The sequence below is a fragment of the Podarcis filfolensis genome (assembly GCF_964270895.1).
Source record: "Podarcis filfolensis genome assembly, chromosome: 10".
In the NCBI taxonomy this organism is placed as follows: Eukaryota; Metazoa; Chordata; class Lepidosauria; order Squamata; family Lacertidae; genus Podarcis; species Podarcis filfolensis.
In genome coordinates this window covers 34,089,783-34,107,446 of record NC_139612.1, presented here as the reverse complement: position 1 = coordinate 34,107,446, position 17,664 = coordinate 34,089,783, and the positions used below count along the sequence as shown (strand labels likewise).

Sequence of the window (17,664 nt, the reverse complement as noted above, 5' to 3'; positions counted from 1 at the left end):
GTTGAGATATGACAGGAACTTGCTCTCTGCGCTTTCTGGAAACAATAGAAAACATTTTTGTTCAAACAAGCTTTCACAGCTAGATAAATAGGTATCTGCTGTGGATGTCCATTTTGTATTATTGTAAAAGATCCATCTTTATTTTTGTGTTGTTTTGAACTGCTTTTAATTGCTTTTCTTAAATTTCATACATCACCTTGATATAAATATATGGAAGGAGAAGGAGATGTCTTGTATTCAGACAGGCATATTGACCTCTGCAAGATCTGAAAGTCCTTGAGCACTACCTCTGATCTTGTTGGATAGAAAACTAGATTTAGAAATGGGTTCAAATCCCACCTCAGTAATGAATGGATATGGCTGTGTTGGCTGATTTGTTTATTTCGCAGCCGTGCGCTCTCTTGAGTGGAAGTGAAATAACCCTGACCTTACTTCACAGGGTTGTTGTGGGGATAAAACACAATATTGGGTTTGAAATTATCACTCATATTAAAAGTAACCTATTACAATAGTAACATACATGTCAGGGAACTGCCATCGGAACTAGAGGAGGAGGCGAGGCTCCACAGCGATGCTGGAGAGGGGCCAAGCAGGGAGAGAGGCAGGTCTCCGGCTGGGGAAGAAAATTAGCGCAACACCAGGGATAGAGGGGGGCCGATGGGGGAAGCAGAGAGGAGGCTCCAGGACTCTTCACAGGAGACCAGCGAGGAGAGCACAGGTCCTCCGCTGCCCACACCCACCCTGCGCAGAAGACTTCCGCGCAGGGAAAGTAGGCGGCGACTTGGCGTCAAAGAACTTCTTTGCTGGAAGAGGTTCAAGAAACGCCCACTGACGGATTCTGCTAGTGACTGAACAGCCACGGAGTGGCAACCTAGCCCAGAGCGGGGGTAACTTACGCACAAGCAACCCCTAAAGCCATTACAATACACTAAAAATGTTAATGTCAAAATCAAACCAAAATATAAAATTGGGAGGATAGAGGGTGACAGTGGGAGTAAAGTTATCATTGCTAAAGAACAAAAAATCTCAATAATACTGTAATTTGAATTCATTTGGAGGCACCATCTTTGAAAAGTCACCTTCGTTTAAATTCTTGGATCTTGCTGAAGCAGCCATCAAGCATGGCAATTACACTGACCCCTTCAATGTTACCTTGGTTAAACATTCCTCAAATTTCAATTAGTTTTGCTAACTACGAGAGTCCAAGTGAGCTTCGGGCTGGTGACTGGAGAGTAGAGGCTCTGCAGCTCATCCCCAATTCTGTGAACCATTTGTTATGCCCTGTGAATATAAATTTATAGATGTATGACAAATCAGTGAGTGAAATACAACTGAAACAGCTGAGATGAAATGAATGGCATTATTCCCTAGTCCAGCGCTTTGGTCTGAAGGATGGTATTTACATCATCCTTCAATTTACAGCCATCCTCTTTCACAGTTTCATCAAAGCTGTAAGGATAAAAAAGAACATCGCAAAGTACAAAAAGAAAGGCTGCCCTCTCCCTATGCCCTACCTAAGATAAGATGTAAAATTAAATTGGCTACATCAAACCATTTCCTTGCTGATTTTACAGCCACATAAGAAAACAATGAGATGAGATGTTCTGGCACTGAATAATTTCATTGGGTCAGAAAGATGTACTTAGGAAAAAAAATGTGAGAAATAAGTGATGTAGAGAATTCCGCTTTACAGTGCAGCGTGTCTACACCATATAGATTTACTATAGAAATGGTGCTTAATTTCTTAGAGATGAGGAGCCAGATCTCAAGCCCACTTATAAGTAAAGCCCTTTGGTCTGGAAATTATTTCATTTATTCCCAGATGTGTGGGCTATGGTTCAAATTACTCAGCAGCAGCAGGAAAGGGAAAGGATTACATTCTGTTATGAAATTCACTGCTACAGGATGGATTAAACTGGATTAGACAAATTCATAGAATAAATGTTTGTCAATGGCTCCTAATCATCCACGATCTGAAGCAGAAGAGGCCTGTTGCTTCTGTCATGGGCTGAGTGAGTTCTAGCTCCTCATCCCCAACACTTGACTCAGAAGACCAGAGTGTGAGCTGTTAACCTGGCAACTACCAACAAGGAGAGGCCTGCTGCCATCTTGCACTGAGCCAGCCCTTCCAAGTGTCCATATTTTCCAGGGACAGCCCTGGATTTACAGAAGCAGTCCTGGTTTCTGATTTGATCCTGGAATGTTCCACTTTTCCTTAGGATGTCCCTATTTTAAATGGAGAAATGTTGGAGGGTATGGAGTTTTGTGACCCACAAGCCGAGGAGATAAGTAACTATACAACCTTTAGAAGACATCTGAAGGCAGCCTTGTGTAGGGAAGATTTTTTTTAAGTGTTCGATGATTTATTATGATTTTATATATGCTGAGTGGCTGGGGCAACCCAGTCAGATGGGCGGGGTATAAATAATAAAATGATAGTGATGATGATGATGATGATGATGATGATGATGATGATGATGAAATAGGACATCCCTGCCTAATGAAGATTCCACACAAGTTTAAATATAAATAAGCATTTTCCTCTACAGCTGGTCCATTGGGTCTTGTCCTCCCACTTCTTCTGCTTCATTAGTGTGAAGATTATTTCAAATCCTCGGTTGTGTTCAGCAAACTCATCAATACTTCCCAAAAGGCTATTTATGAGGCACCTGAGAGTGATTCTTATGGTTAGGAATGCATTACAAAACGAGATTAAGTGGGAGGATAGTGAGTCTCAATAGGGCATCTATTAAGTGGGATAGTTTAGAGATATACTTTCCTGCTCAAGGTGACCCTAAGCCCCTCAGTGTTAAATATAGGGAGTAAATTACAGGTTAGATCTTTCCATAACTGCCCCTGTAGTTTTAATACGTTTCTTTTTAAAGGCCTCAGGTGGGGTTTTAATGATAGAGAATGGTGTTGTTCAAGAGAAATGAAGAACTGGGAAATTTTGCTAAGCCTACTATTAAAATTCTATGAGGCCAAATTAAGCTTTGTGAGCGATTGCAGCCAATATGGGTATTAGCCTCTCCCTCCCTCTCTCTTTTTTGAAAGTTTCCTCCACTGATCTTAAAGCAAGTTGGATACAGGTTCTTCTCTGCCTTTTAAACTGCTGTTGTGTGTCTACAACTAGACTGAAGGAGTAAACAAATGAAAACTAATAACTGGAATATAAATACATTATTTCACTACATGGAAAAGAGAACTTCTTTTTCCTCCTTCAAGACACAAAGGCATTCAGGCAAACAGGAAGAAGTTAATGGCTCTTCAGTCAAAGTTCTGCCTTTAAGTCTGTGTGTGTGTGTGTGTGTGTGTGTGTGTGTGTGTGTGTGTGTGTTGGGGGTGGGGTTGGAATTGTTGGATGCAATTACGTTTGGATCAAAATTTGATCCTCAAAAATAAAAAATATGTTTCTTCTCCTCACAATGGACTCTCATATTTAATTTTCAGGGTTACGTTAAAGACCTCCCTTGTACAAGTCCTTGGCAGTTCTGTTGAGACCACTTCAAGAGGCTGAAATGGTTTCTCATGCCTTCCTTTTATTTTGCTCAGCACAAAGTGGATGGTGAAATTTGATAGCATAAGGTGCAATCCAACAGGCCGAGTCACTGTGCAGCTTTCGTTACTCTCACTTAAGTTTGCACAAAAGCCCCTTCCCCCGCCCAGTTTACAATAAACCGATTTGAGGAATTCCCACATACCTACGGAATTTGTACTGTTTCCCAAAGATCAGTTATCTCAATACTTACTGAATATACCACAGGACATTGTTCCTTGTTAAGGATGAAGGAGGGGAAAATTCACTGCAGATGGAAGTGGGTCCAGAGCAAGGGAGCAGTGTTTGATTTCTTAACTATAGCTTAGAGATATTGAACCTCATGCTATAGTAGCCCAGTTCAATGCAAGATGCACATATGTGTGTTTGAGTGAACTGGATCATGCTTATTACCTTAGGAAACTGGGATTATCACTCCAGTCCTGATAAGGAGATCCATACATGTGTATCCCTTGCTAAATCAAGAACTATACATTTACCTTTGATGTGTACAGATGCTAAATATGCATGTGGATCTGAACATGGATCCAAATGTGGAAATGGCCTATCCACAGTACATTATTTTAAACTGGATATGCATTCAGAAGCACACCTGCACCCATGACCCCTACATTATGCTGCTTTTGCCTACAGCTGCATCAGAGAGCAACTGAAATTTCGGAACCATCGCTGCTGTTGTCCTGTTGTTCTTCCATACTGCTTGCTTGGCATCTTGATGATCTCATCTTGATTGATACCTGCCACTTTCCCCCTTCATGTGAAAGCATGAATGCGTTCCTGTTGAAATAGATTGGTACCCAAGAGCTACTGGATTTTATAGCCTAGACATCTTTCCATTTCCTATGCATCTACTGTTGCCTTTATAGGGTCATCCACTGTTTTTTCAGAACCACCAGAAACAGATCTTCTCTCAGTAAAAATGACCTGAAAGGCACAAAGGAGACAAAGGTAGAATATAAGTGTAGCTTTTTATAATGTCACGCTTTTGAAGAAGTTCCTAGATTCTATATCCAACTGCAAGGTTTTTTAGACTCTAATCAAATTCTAGGATCAAGTAAAATTAGTGTACTGCATACATATAAGCTAAAAAAAAATGTACTATCTTGAGAATTCTAGATGGATACACCAAATGAATGAATAAACTTCACTTTGAGAGAAAGGAAGGAATTACCATAGTAAATGAAACATTTAGCTCATTATCCTCTTTCCAACAATGACTCTACCAGATGCTGTAGAGCAATATTTCTTTTTTTAAAAAAACTGAGTTAGTAAGATAATCTTTGAATATTTCTCAAAGTTACTGTACACATTCAATGCTTTGTGAATTTCCAAAGCACTGCAGATTTTTTCAATCAGGTCAGAAATTCAACCATCTCCTGCTTGCCAGCTTGTTATCCCCTTGTTGATTGCAGCTATCATGGTTCACACTTCAGGCAAGTAAAAGACATTGGAATCATGGAGTCAGAAGATCTGGACTAATTTTCTGAAATGAAGTGTTGAGTGGTGGGGTAGTTTTTTATCACAAATTGACTGGTATCAGTGCAAAAGCTGCATTGCAAACATGTACCATAGACACAGAAAGCAAAGATTTTCTACCCACTATGAGCTGATTGTTGCTTGAGACCAAGACCTTGTACAAGGGCTGATTTGTTTACTTTTTTTTTTTAGCAGCACAGACATCAGCTTCCTGTACTTCACTATGCTTGTATTATCCCTGATTCTCCAGGGACAGCATGAAAACTGTTCAGACATAATGGAGGAGGAGAATCTTTCTGCAGGGAGCTAGCCCTTCAGTGGGAGAAAGATACCTCTTCCCCCCAAATAAACAAACAGCCAGTGGGATTGCTGGCAGGGAAAAACACACCTCCTTCAAAGTGGGTGGGCGGCAGGAGCAGAAAAAGTTTTTAATAATAATAATAATAATAATAATAATAATAATAATAATAATAATAATTTATACCCCGCCCATCTGGCTGGGTTTCCCTAGCCACTCTGGGCGGCTTCCAACAAAACACTAAAATACAATAACCTATTAAACATTAAAAGCTTCCCTAAACAGGGCTGCCTTTAGATGTCTTCTAAAAGTTTGGTAGTTGTTGTTCTCTTTGACATCTGGTGGGAGGGCGTTCCACAGGGCGGGTGCCACTACCGAGAAGACCCTCTGTCTGCTTCCCTGTAACTTGGCTTCTCGCAGCGAGGGAACCGCCAGAAGGCTCTCGGTGCTGGACCTCAGTGTCCGGGCAGAACAATGGAGGTGGAGACGCTCCTTCAGGTATGCTGGACATTTGTATGAGAAAGGGAATAGCCTTACAATCACCCCTTCCAATTATTAAAAGGGCTACATGAGGACCTGTGCAGAGAAGCTAAGAATTGTGCAACATGGAAAGTACTAAAATAACTATTAGCGAACACAAACCTTTAAAATGCTGGTATGCATGGGCATTAGCAATGATAACATGCACTACTCTGTTCTACTGGCCTGGACATTGTCGCTAGCACTGCTCCTAGATCTGATCTGGGGAGAAGGGTACTTAGCGATGGGGCAGAGAGACAGCCAGAAAACCACCACTGACTTTGGCAAGGGAGGAGGGTAACTCCATCAAGCTCCCTCCTTTCAGGATTCTAGCTGCCATCAAGTCAGTTGTCTGAGGGAAGCACTGTGTGGCAGGAGCTAACCCTGTCTTCCTGGCCTGAAGGTTGCTCTGTTGTTGTTGGATCTGATCTGGGGGTGAGGGCAGGGACTGCAAGACAGCCCAGAAGTGCCACTGAAATCAGCTATAACTTCAAGAACTGTAACATTAAGAACTTGAGCTTGCTTTTATCTCCTCCCTCCCACTTGTTTTTCCTTGTATGCCATGTATTTTTCTGCTCTGAGCCTGAGATCCATCTTAGAACTGGCTTAGAACTAGAGCCAGTGTGGTATAGTAGTTAAGAGCAGTGGACTCGTAATCTGGGGAACTGGGTTCGCGTCTCTGCTCCTCCACATGCAGCTGCTGGGTGACCTTGGGCTAGTCACACTTCTCTGAAGTCTCTCAGCCCCACTCACCTCACAGAGTGTTTGTTGTGGGGGAGGAAGGGAAAGGAGAATGTTAGCCGCTTTGAGACTCCTTCGGGTAGTGATAAAGCGGCATATCAAATCCAAACTCTTCAAACTCTTCTTATGTAAGCCGTTCTGAGGGCCTCTGATTGGATAGAAATGCTGTATAAATAAGCAAACAAATATGAACTTATGGTTTAACTTATTATTTAACATGGAGGTTTCTTTGAAACAAACAAAAAAATCATGGAACAAGCCTAATTTCTCAAAACAAAACAAAAGGAGGGGAAGGGGAAAATAATGTATATATTCATTTCTTAACGAACAAGATGCTGTTACCAAAATGAAGCTTACCTCTCTTGAAGGCTGTTGAATTAAGACTCTTTTTATGACAGTTGATCTATGATAGGTTTTGGGACATAAGCACTTTGAATTGAGCCTAGAAATTAACAAGTAGACAATGAAAATAAATTAATACCGGAGTCTTTTGCTCTAATAGTCTCCAGGTAAGAAACAGGTGGCAGCATTTTCTCACTGAATTTTTTTACACACTTTTCACGGACAGCCTCACATAAAGTGTCTTATAAGCGATATAGTCAGAACGCTGCTAAGACCTGAATTTCGGTGTCCAAGTCTTTCTTCTCTTGGAAGGGGTATAGCCACCATGCCAGACTAGGCTGCTAAAAAAAGCATCCCTAGTCACTACTATCATTTCAGTATTCAAAAGCAGGACTGAATCAAGTAGCACTCCCAAGGCGCAAACCTATTATCAGTGCGACACCATCGAAGGCAGGTCATTGTACTCCTGCTGCTGGTTAAACTAAAATACTGTTATGTATTGAAGTTCTCACCCTGGCCACCAGGAGTATTGTATATGTAGTTTTCACTCAGGTCCACGTCAGTTATTTTAGGCGGGAAACCCTGGGTTGTTGTTGATACAATGCTGACAGCCGGCTGCCTATAAAAGCAGGCCAGCTGAGCTGTTTGCTGTTCAGTTCTGTCCAGCTTACAAATAAAGAGCTGCTTTGGAAAAATCGCTGTGTCGTCTGATATGTTCGCCCACAACTTAACAAATACTATGGAAAATACTTCCACCTTATCTGGATGAAGTGTCAGTTTGTTCTCCTTCATCCCTTTCTTTACTGCCCCAACATTGAGGAGATTTCACCCCTCCCATATCCAAGAATCTCCTGATGAGTCTGGTGATTCTCCAGAGAGAAGGAGACGTGTTCTGCTCTCTACTTATTCTGCTCCAGCACCACATCAAAGAGTCAGTCAGTCAGTCAGTGTGTCGGAGAGAGAGAGACTGAGTGTTAGAGATCGTGTGTATAGATAAGGTTGCTGCTAAGAGCAGCTGCAGACACTCAGTGCAGTGCAGCATTCATTTATGCTTAGACCTCATTTAGCTCTGTATATAGTTGTATAATAGTTGTAGATAGAATAAAGAAGTTATTCTACAGAGCTGCTCTCCAAGTCGTTTATACTCTGCTATACTCTGCTATACTCTGCTGTGCAACGACTGTCTACTTGTGGAAGTGAATCCGGTGCTCACAACTCTAAGCTGTGAGTCCACAGCACTTTGACCTGTTCCTGTGCAGAAGGTGGTCTCTGGAAGTGCTACCCAGCTCGCCTAGCCCAGTCGGGGCTGAAGTGTATGAGTCCAGTTGGTGGCACTGGCTCAAGGGCGATGCTGACAAACATTTCAGTTTGATTTCCACTATCTCCTTAGGATCTGATAAAAGTGAGAGACAGAGCTGAACAGGGCTTTTTTTCAGGAGGGACTCAGTTCCATCACCTCTCAGATGGGTGCCGTTGCCATTTTAAGAGAACAACTGAGGCATTCACGGTGAGTTCCAGCACCTCTTTTTCTAGAAAAATAGCACTGGAGCTGAGTATCATTAGCATGCTGGTGGTAACACTCTGGTCCCACTCAGTAATTTAATGCAGGTGTTAAAAAGCACATGGGGCAAGATGGACTCTTGCTGTATCCCATAGGGCAATGGCTGTGAGGCTGGCCAGCAGTAATTCTTAACAACTTTTTGGCTCCTGGCTCTTAGAAATCAGGTCTTCCCTTAAAGAGGGCACGTGTTGCGGTGAGACCTGGCAACCAAACCCTGTCTTGTGGATGCATATGATTGGATAGCCACAACACCCAATTGGTAGGTCCCTTGATGCTGGGTTTAATCAGGCCGATGAGATGCATGCTAAACAGATCAAGTTTATACCTATGCAGCTTCCTCTTTCAGCACGTGCATTCGGAACATCAGCCCACCTCTCCCTATATTTAGGGCTGTGCGCTTGACCTTGCTATGCCATCGTGTGTCGTCTGTCGTTGGGACAGGGGCACGGCAGGAATTTTCCCCACTTGGCTGATTGGCTGGTGCCATTTGGGTTTCGCCTGCTGCGTAGCAAATCGTCACAACTTGTAAGGTTATGAATAGGCTCTTGCTCAGGTGATAGGGATGGGAAAACGCTCTCGCCAATCCTATGTGAAGGGTATTCCGTTAAAGGAATCCAGGGACTCAATGGTTTGGTCAACCCCTGTGAGGGGGTTGTGCTTGTGCCTGAGTCTAGGGGGGCATTTGGGTGGCGGAGCTAGCCTGTTCCCGGCTTTCTGCTTATCCAGGTTTTCACCCTAGGCTGACCTATGCTGGTGCCCTGGGTCAGCGCTACCTGCATGGCAGTGAGCTAGTCGAACCAGAGCCTATGCAAGCACTCACTTGCTGTAATCAATAAAGTTGTGGCCTAAATTCTGCCAAAAACCAAACCAAAATCTGAGTCTTGTCTGAATTTATTTAAGGGGAGGTTTAAAGGTCTGAACACACAATTGACCAATGCTAGTTGTAGTGTTCCCCAACTCCACTCACGAGAGATAACCCAGAAGACATCATGCATGGTACTGAATGCTACTGAGAATCCAAAGGGATGAACTGCCCCACCAATCTCCCGGTGCAAGTCATCCAAGCACATTCTTCCTCACAAAGGATTCTGGGTGTTGTAGTTTACCCCTATCAGAGTTGCAGTTCCCAGCAGCCACTAACAAACTACAGTACCCAGAATTCTTTGAGGGAAAGAATGTGCTTTGAATGTGCTTTAATGGCATAGCGTGTGCACAGCTCAAGGCAGTTTCGGTATCAAACCAGGATGGAAGCTAGACTGAAAGGGATCCAAATAATCAGCTTCATCCAGGAAAAAAAAATATAAACAATGCCCATTATAATGTCTATAAAAGCATGTTTCTATGCTTGGTCAAGATGAAGACAATGAATTACATGAAATGGTGAAATATAATTGCCGATACTGGACAGAGGTTGGGGCACATGAATCAAAAATGCCTGCAATAACAAAACTGTAAGTGGAAGAGGGAGGGAACATGAGCATAATTTGCATAGGTGATCTGTTGGCATGCATAGCCTCATACACATGCACTCAATACACACGCACCCACACCCATTTGTTCTTTAACCATGAAGAACTGTAACTGCTTTCTTTAAAACCTGGCATAATTTCAAAAAGCAATTTATGGGTTTGACAGGATCGGAGACAAAACAAGCAGAAAACCTCAGAGTTCATGCAGATCTAGGGCATGCGCCCCTGTGGATCCCTGATTGTGTGTTTTTAGGCCTTTGAATTTGCGGCACGAGCCATTCATTCACGGGATGGCTTGAAAAGAGGGGACTGTTCCCTAGCCTGCAGAATTGATTACCTACCCTTTCAAGAAAAGAAAAAGGGGAAGAAGAAGAAAAAAAAAACCCAGTGCTATCTATTTTAAGCAGCATGTCATTTCAGCAAACTGCAAGCTACGTTAGCGACCTCTGTCAGCCCATATTCTGCGGATTTCACACAATTATAAGAGGTCACAGAGCTTTGATAATTATTTTCACTTTTCACCTGCTTTACCAAAGCAGCTGTAAGAGATTAATTTCAAGCTATGAGTGAATTCCCAGAGGTATGGGGAGCATCGGATTGCACAGGCTGCAGCTCATCCACTCAGGCTAGAGACAACATCACTGCAGCATAATTACGCAGTTTATGTCTGCAATGCCAATGGTAGCATTAGCACCCCAGAGGCTAAATCCTAGATCAAGATTCCAGACATGGGCTCTTAATTTTTTTTTTAACCTAACTACAAAAAAACATACACGACAGAATGACCGTGAGCTACAGAAATGCTTCACAGCTGACCACAAACAGATGTTTCAAGGTTTCATTAAAGACGAACACTCAACAGCCATTTAAAATGAATCTGGCTAGCCGTCCTTATGACAGCTATCACTTTATAATAGGATTAGATTTGTGTACAGGGTCAATAGTTAAAAAGCTTCCCTTGCCAGAAAACCTATGAAGCACAACATTTAAATCAGGCTGACTAACAGTCTCTTCTGGTTAATGATGAAGTCTTTGTACCACTGATATTTGGCTTATAAACAAATAGCCCAAGCTCTTTACAATGAGCAGTCTGCACTTATGTGGGTTTTTATCCTGCCCCAAAGCTTTGGGGGTGAATAATAATACATTAATAAATCCACGTGAAGCTTTTGAATATGGTTAGATTCCATCCATAGGGCCAGATACTAAGACCTAGTACAGTGGTACCTTGGGTTACATACGCTTCAGGTTACAGACTCCGCTAACCCAGAAACAGTGCTTCAGGTTCAGAACTTTGCTTCAGGATAAGAACAGAAATCGTGCTCCGGCGGTGCAGCAGCAGTGGGAGGCTCCATTAGCTAAAGTGGTGCTTCAGGTTAAGAACAGTTTCAGATTAAGAACGGACCTCCGGAACGAATTACCTAAGTACTTAATCCAAGGTACCACTGCACTAGGATTCCCAACATGGAACATGTAGAAGGCATCACTATCCTGAGGAAAGTGATATACCTGAATGAATTATTTCATTTATTTATTACATTTGCTACAGATTCCCAGTGTGAATGCCAGTCCTTGCTTTATAACCCTGCTCAGCAACTACTGGTACTTTTGCTGGTGGACCCACACACTTATTTCTATACACCGTTTATATAGCACCTTTCAACACAGTTTCCAAGGTGAGTTACATCATAAAAACTTTTTAAACAACAACATTAGAAACAAACAGCAAAAGAAATTCAGTTTCCAAAAGCTTGGCAGAATGGGAGTGTTTTACTTGCTTCTGAAAGAAAACAAGAGAAGGGGATCAATGGACCTATTGAGAGCCTTGTATAAATTGGGAGCCACTACAGATAAGACCCTGCTCCTTTTAGATGACACTCAGAAATCCATAAAGGGTGGCATTTGGAGCAGGGACTTCTTCATTTATCCCCAGATCATGTGTGTGGCCACTCTGCCTGAGGGAGTGACTTCACTCACATGTTTCTAGCAACCACTTTGAAAAGGTAGGTGGGGACAGCTCCACCCTCCAACATAACCTGCAAGTGAAGTTATGTTGCGACAGCCCTCTGTGCCCTGCCTTTCACAACTTGTTTGACAACTTTAAATTCACATTTGGCCCAAGGGCTGACAGTGGATGAGGTGAGCCTACTTTACATGTCGTTTACCAGTAGATGGAGCCTGACAACTGTCTATTTCCGTTTTAGTTAAGGATATCCCTAGCATGCAGTGATGTTGTTTTAGAATACTGTGTTTTGCCCATTATTAAATGAAATTCCTCCCAACCTTAACCTGTTGAATGAAATTAAGGGTACCTAACTGTAGAATCTGGACATATGTCAATAAATTATTTCTACCTGGAAAATTATGGCCACCATATTTCTTAGAAAAGTGCAGAAGAAGAATACAAGTTCTTCAACAAGAAGAATACATTACTCAGAGGTTCGTTTCACCTATATTTGTAGGAAGCTTTACCAGAGATTTAACCAAGTAAATGACAGGTGGATCATGGAGCAAAATCCAATGCAGATATGCCAAGAATAAAATTTTGTCTTGAGAACGTACTAGACATGATGGTACATGTTTTTTGTTTTGTTTTTGTTTTTGTTTGTTTATGTATTTGTTATATGTTTGTTATTGTTATAAAAACCTTTAATAAAAAATTATTTAAAAAAAAAAAGAGAACGTACTAGACATGTCCTTCCCATATTCACTTATAGAAACTACACTGTTCAGATCCATTTCTTGTGCTCCAATCCTTAGGATTTATGTTTGTCCAAATCACCTTTCCTGCATTCCTCCAAATTACCTTTCATCTTATTTTCGAATGCTTCAGAAATACACTCTAAAACAGAACTGCACATTTAAGCACACAACCGAGTTATGACTTTCTCTGTAAATGAACTCCAGAATTGTTGGTATGGAGAGTGTCAGATGTTGGCTGATCGTACATATTAGCATTCAAGCTAGAGGCATGAATGAGAAAAGAGTTACTAATTTTCAGAAAATGCTCAGGGAAAAGGCACACAGTTTGGAACAGTAGTTACTGCATTAATTTCCAGGAAAATATTCCTTCCCTGCAATTTATTTAAAAGCCACCATGCCCTACATTCAGTTGGTCCACTGCAGAGATTGGCTATTGGAAGGGATTGGGGGGGAAATAAAAAGTTATATCGTGGTATTTATTGGAAGAATGGCTCCCAGGCAAAGGTAATCACAATAAAATAGACAATTTCAATATTTTCACAATATGATCTTTTTACACAGCCCTTTCCCCCTATATGGTTAAACCATGTAGATTAAGTGTCACAAATGGCCCTACACCAATTTCATTGCCTCATTGAGAGTGTTGTTCTACTCAGAAGTAAAAAAAGGTAAAGATAAAGGACCCCTGGACGGTTAAGACCAGTCAAAGGCGACTATGGGGTTGCGGCACTCATCTCACTTTCAGGTCAAGGGAGCCAGTGTTTGACCACAGACAGCTTTCCGGTTCATGTGGCTAGCATGACTAAACCGCTTCTGGTGCAACGGGACACTGTGACAGAAACCAGAGCACATGGAAATGCCATTTACCTTCCCACCGCAATGGTACCTATTTATCTACTTGTACTGGCATGCTTTCTAACTGCTAGGTTGGCAGGAGCTGGGACAGAGCAACGGGAGCTCACTCGGTTGCATGGATTTGAACCACCCATCTTCTGATCGGCAAGCCCAAGAGGCTCAGTGGTTTAGACGACAGCACCACCTGCATCCTTAGTAAACCTAAAAGTAAGCCTCATTGAGTTCAACAGGGACTACTTTCAGGTAGGTTGGTATAGGATTGCAGACATTGCATACATTATAATTATATTCAGTCAATAAATTTCTTTAATTAACCAAAGTTGTCTACTCTTATCCAACTTCCATTATAAAGTCTTGAGAGAGGATAAAAACATTTCGGCTGCGATCCTGCAAAGGCTAGAGTATCAGCAACTGTGGACTGTATTGCAACTTTTGCCAAAATGTTAGCAAAAATTCAGCGTGGGTGCTTAATGGAAGCCTGAGCTCTTGATACAGTGTTCTATGACAAGCAAGTGAGTTTTTATGCGATGATAGCTGATCTCTACACAAATGTTCACTGCACATATATATATAAGTCTCATGGTTAGCTCATGTTTAAACATTAAATACGTAAAAATGCCAAATTTAATTTGAATAAGTACTTCTATAAATATTTTCAGGGGATAAAAAGCAATTTATATTCAGAGGCATTTTTAACCAAGAGCAAAACCAGCCAATGCACCAGGTTATTCAAAACAGTATCGGGCTCTTTCCAGCTGTCCAGCAAAGAGATGGAATAGCATTTAAATCAGCAAGATACATCATATTTATGATCACTAGTGGATGCTGACAAGTGCTTGGACCTCTGCCTCCCTGTCTTTCACCAACCAGAGATTTGCAATTGCAATCAATATATAGTCACACTCTGCTAAGAACACACATACACACACCACAGCTCATGCAATATTTTACTTTAGCATCGAAATTATGTCAAATCAGTGTCACATTGTGGTTGTTTAATTACAGATCAATTAAATCCATCGTTTAACAGCAATATGTTATTAGCCATGGTGAAAGTTCACAGAGCTAGGGCAAATATCCAGTGTATCTATTGTGTCAGTGTGGCAGAAAGTGAGTATCACCATAGAATAGCATGAGGTTTCTGTGGGCGTTTTGGCAATGGTGAAATTGCAGATTAGGACAGGGTGAGTAATGCAGAAAAAAGAGCTTGAGATGATCCGAGCTTGCTCTGTTGGCTAGCCTGAAGGCAGCAGATGTAAATGGTGCTTGGATGACAGAATGCTTCATAATCTGCACCATCATTGGGAATTTAAGGATATACTTCTGCATGGTGAACTCCCAGAAATGTTGGGAACCGTCCAATCTATTTATAACCAGTCATACATCATTGTTTGTTCAATTGTGAGGGTTCCCCCCCCCCAAAAAAAAAATGTACATGGTGTTATTGTGACTGAAAATGTCTGGTATAGTTACAGATTTCTAATCAAATAATTTAAAAAGATTAAATTAAACATTTTAGAAATCCATTAAAATAATTTTAAAAACACAAATAATGTTTTTGGTTTTTTTAAAAAAAGAATGACTGTCTTTCTAGCAAGTTACAACATACTGGAAACCTTAGTAAGCAACTTTGAAAGGAGAAATGTTTGACTTTCTTGAAAGGAATGACTACGCTAAAAAAAACCCTAACAGTTTCCTGTTGTGGTTATTAATTTCCCCATCTCCCAGTGATCAGAGCTGTTCAATTAAGCTAAATTTGAAGTATGTGTTTGATCACTTTGATACTGAAACTAAAAGAAGAAGAAATAAATCAATATTTTATCAATTACCAGTAGTTAAGACTTGTCAGCCTGAAACTGACTTAAGTAAAAGTCACAAGCAACCTGAGAAGGCAATAGAAGTAACCAGCCGAACAAAAAAGGAATGCTGAATCAGCAGACTTCCATCTAGGCGACAAAAAGGAAAACACAGAACACTAATATCCTTAGCAACACAGCTTATATGTTCAGTATCGCTTGGATGTTTTCCTCCCCCAAAGGGTCTCACATTAGAACTTCAGTTCAGCAGTTTGGCTGCACTGGCATTTACTTCCCTGAATGACTTTATGGCGTTTTTTAATGTGTGTTGTGAAAATAACGGCCAATATTAAGCAATTACACGGAATCATGGGTACTACTATTACTTGTAAATCTCAATTAAAGGAAATTCAGTCGACCAATCCTGTGAGTCTTAATAGATTAACTGATCAAATCTACATAGGAATATACTAATGACTCTCAAGAAAAGAAAAGAAAAAGTACTGTTATGGGATGGGATGGTTTGGATGATGCCTCTGGTTTCCAACTAGGTCTGTAATCTTGTATCTGTAAGAAAGGAGTTTGTAGTAGAAGTGGCTGCTGAACTGGTCAAACCAACCTCTTTGTTAAAATAATGGGCCTGGCCAAGTCTGTTAGGCAACCATTTACAGTGGTACCTCGGGTTACATATGCTTCAGGTTACATACGCTTCAGGTTACATATGCTTCAGGTTACATACGCTTCAGGTTACATACGCTTCAGTTTAGACACAATCCGCTAACCTAGAAATAGTGCTTCAGGTTAAGAACTTTGCCTCAGGATAAGAACAGAAATCGGGCTCCGGCGGCGCGGCGGCAGCAGGAGGCCCCATTAGCTAAAGTGGTGCTTCAGGTTAAGAACAGTTTCAGGTTAAGTACGGACCTCCAGAACGAATTAGGTACTTAACTCGAGGTACCACTGTATGTGCCTAAAGAGCTGGTAAAGTACAGATGTCTTGCCATAGAGACAACTGGCTGGTGATCTCTTACGGGAGGGCTATAAATAATAAATTGTTGTTGTTGTTATTTTATTGGGGGGGTAGGCATCCCCCACCTCACCTGACTGGAGGCTGCTTTATCTTGTAGGCAGGAGAACAGTCCATGAGATATTCTTTGTTTAATTGGTATGAAGTTGGGAGCTGGAAAAAGACAGAGAGTGTTGTTATCCAATCTGATAGTGTGCAGTAATGGTCGTCCCCCCATCAATGTAAATACAGTAGTAGGGCAGTGAGAGAGGCTGGTTGATTGTAGCAACAATATACAAGGAGGGGTGGCTATCTCACCTGTGAAGGGATATTGGGATTCTTGAGGCGGGTGGGTTGGTGGCACTGCTGGTACAAACACTTAAATGGGCATTTTATCCTCACAACAACCCTGTGATATAGGTTTGTGCTGAGAGACAGTGAATGGCCAAAGGGCACCAAATGAGCTTTATGGCTGAATGGCGATTTCAAACCCCTTTTGCTCAGGAAATGAAAAAGAAAGAAAATGCTGCTGCTATTATGAGGCATTAATACATAACCACAGCAAATGAATAAGGTGCTTGCTTTTCAACTATTTAAATCTTTAATTTATCCGAGCATGAGCATCTGAACTGAATTGGTGTAAATCTTAAATCACCTTTGCTCCCCTGCCAGGTCTGATCTTGCCCTGAACGTAGTATTGCCGCCCTAAGATCAGCTGATGAAAGATTTACAGTTAACATGACTCACCTACAATTTGTGAAACTTGGGTTCTCCCAAGACTGAGAGCTGGCATTAGAGGAGAGCAGAGCTCTCATGTCTTTAATAGATATGTGGCAGGTAGATGTTAAACAAAGTAAGCCTTTTGTAGTATGGATCTACAATTATGGGGAAAGAATTGCCAGTTTGATAGTCTGTCTGTCGGACATCTTATTACTTGTGCGTGACCCATTTTATGTTTGGGTCATGTGCAAAAAAGGGTAGATATCTTCATGTTACATTAAGTGTATGAAAATTTTATGCAAACTTGTGTCTGATTTGGTGAGTGCCACAGAGGGCCCTAGGGATGCGGGTGGCGCTGTGGGTTAAACCACAGAGCCTAGGACTTGCCGATCAGAAGGTCGGCAGTTCGAATCCCCGCGACGGAGTGAGCTCCCGTTGCTCAGTCCCTGCTCCTGCCAACCTAGCAGTTCGAAAGCACGTCAAAGTGCAAGTAGATAAATAGGTACCGCTCCGGCGGGAAGGTAAACGGCATTTCCGTGCGCTGCTCTGGTTCGCCAGAAGCAGCTTAGTCATGCTGGCCACATGACCCGGAAGCTGTACACCAGCTCCCTCGGCCAATAAAGCG

At 41.7% G+C, this 17,664-nt stretch overlaps 1 long non-coding RNA gene across 1 annotated transcript; it reads right to left on the bottom strand.

The window, feature by feature from the left end:
• Positions 1-4,461: 4,461 nt before the first annotated feature.
• LOC310743270 lies at positions 4,462-16,460 on the bottom strand. The gene is made up of 3 exons (XR_014538921.1): positions 16,414-16,460; positions 6,948-7,032; positions 4,462-4,480 (listed from the first exon to the last, which is right to left on the bottom strand). It is a non-coding gene; the product is annotated as an uncharacterized lncRNA (long non-coding RNA).
• Between the last annotated feature and the right edge of the window lie 1,204 nt (positions 16,461-17,664).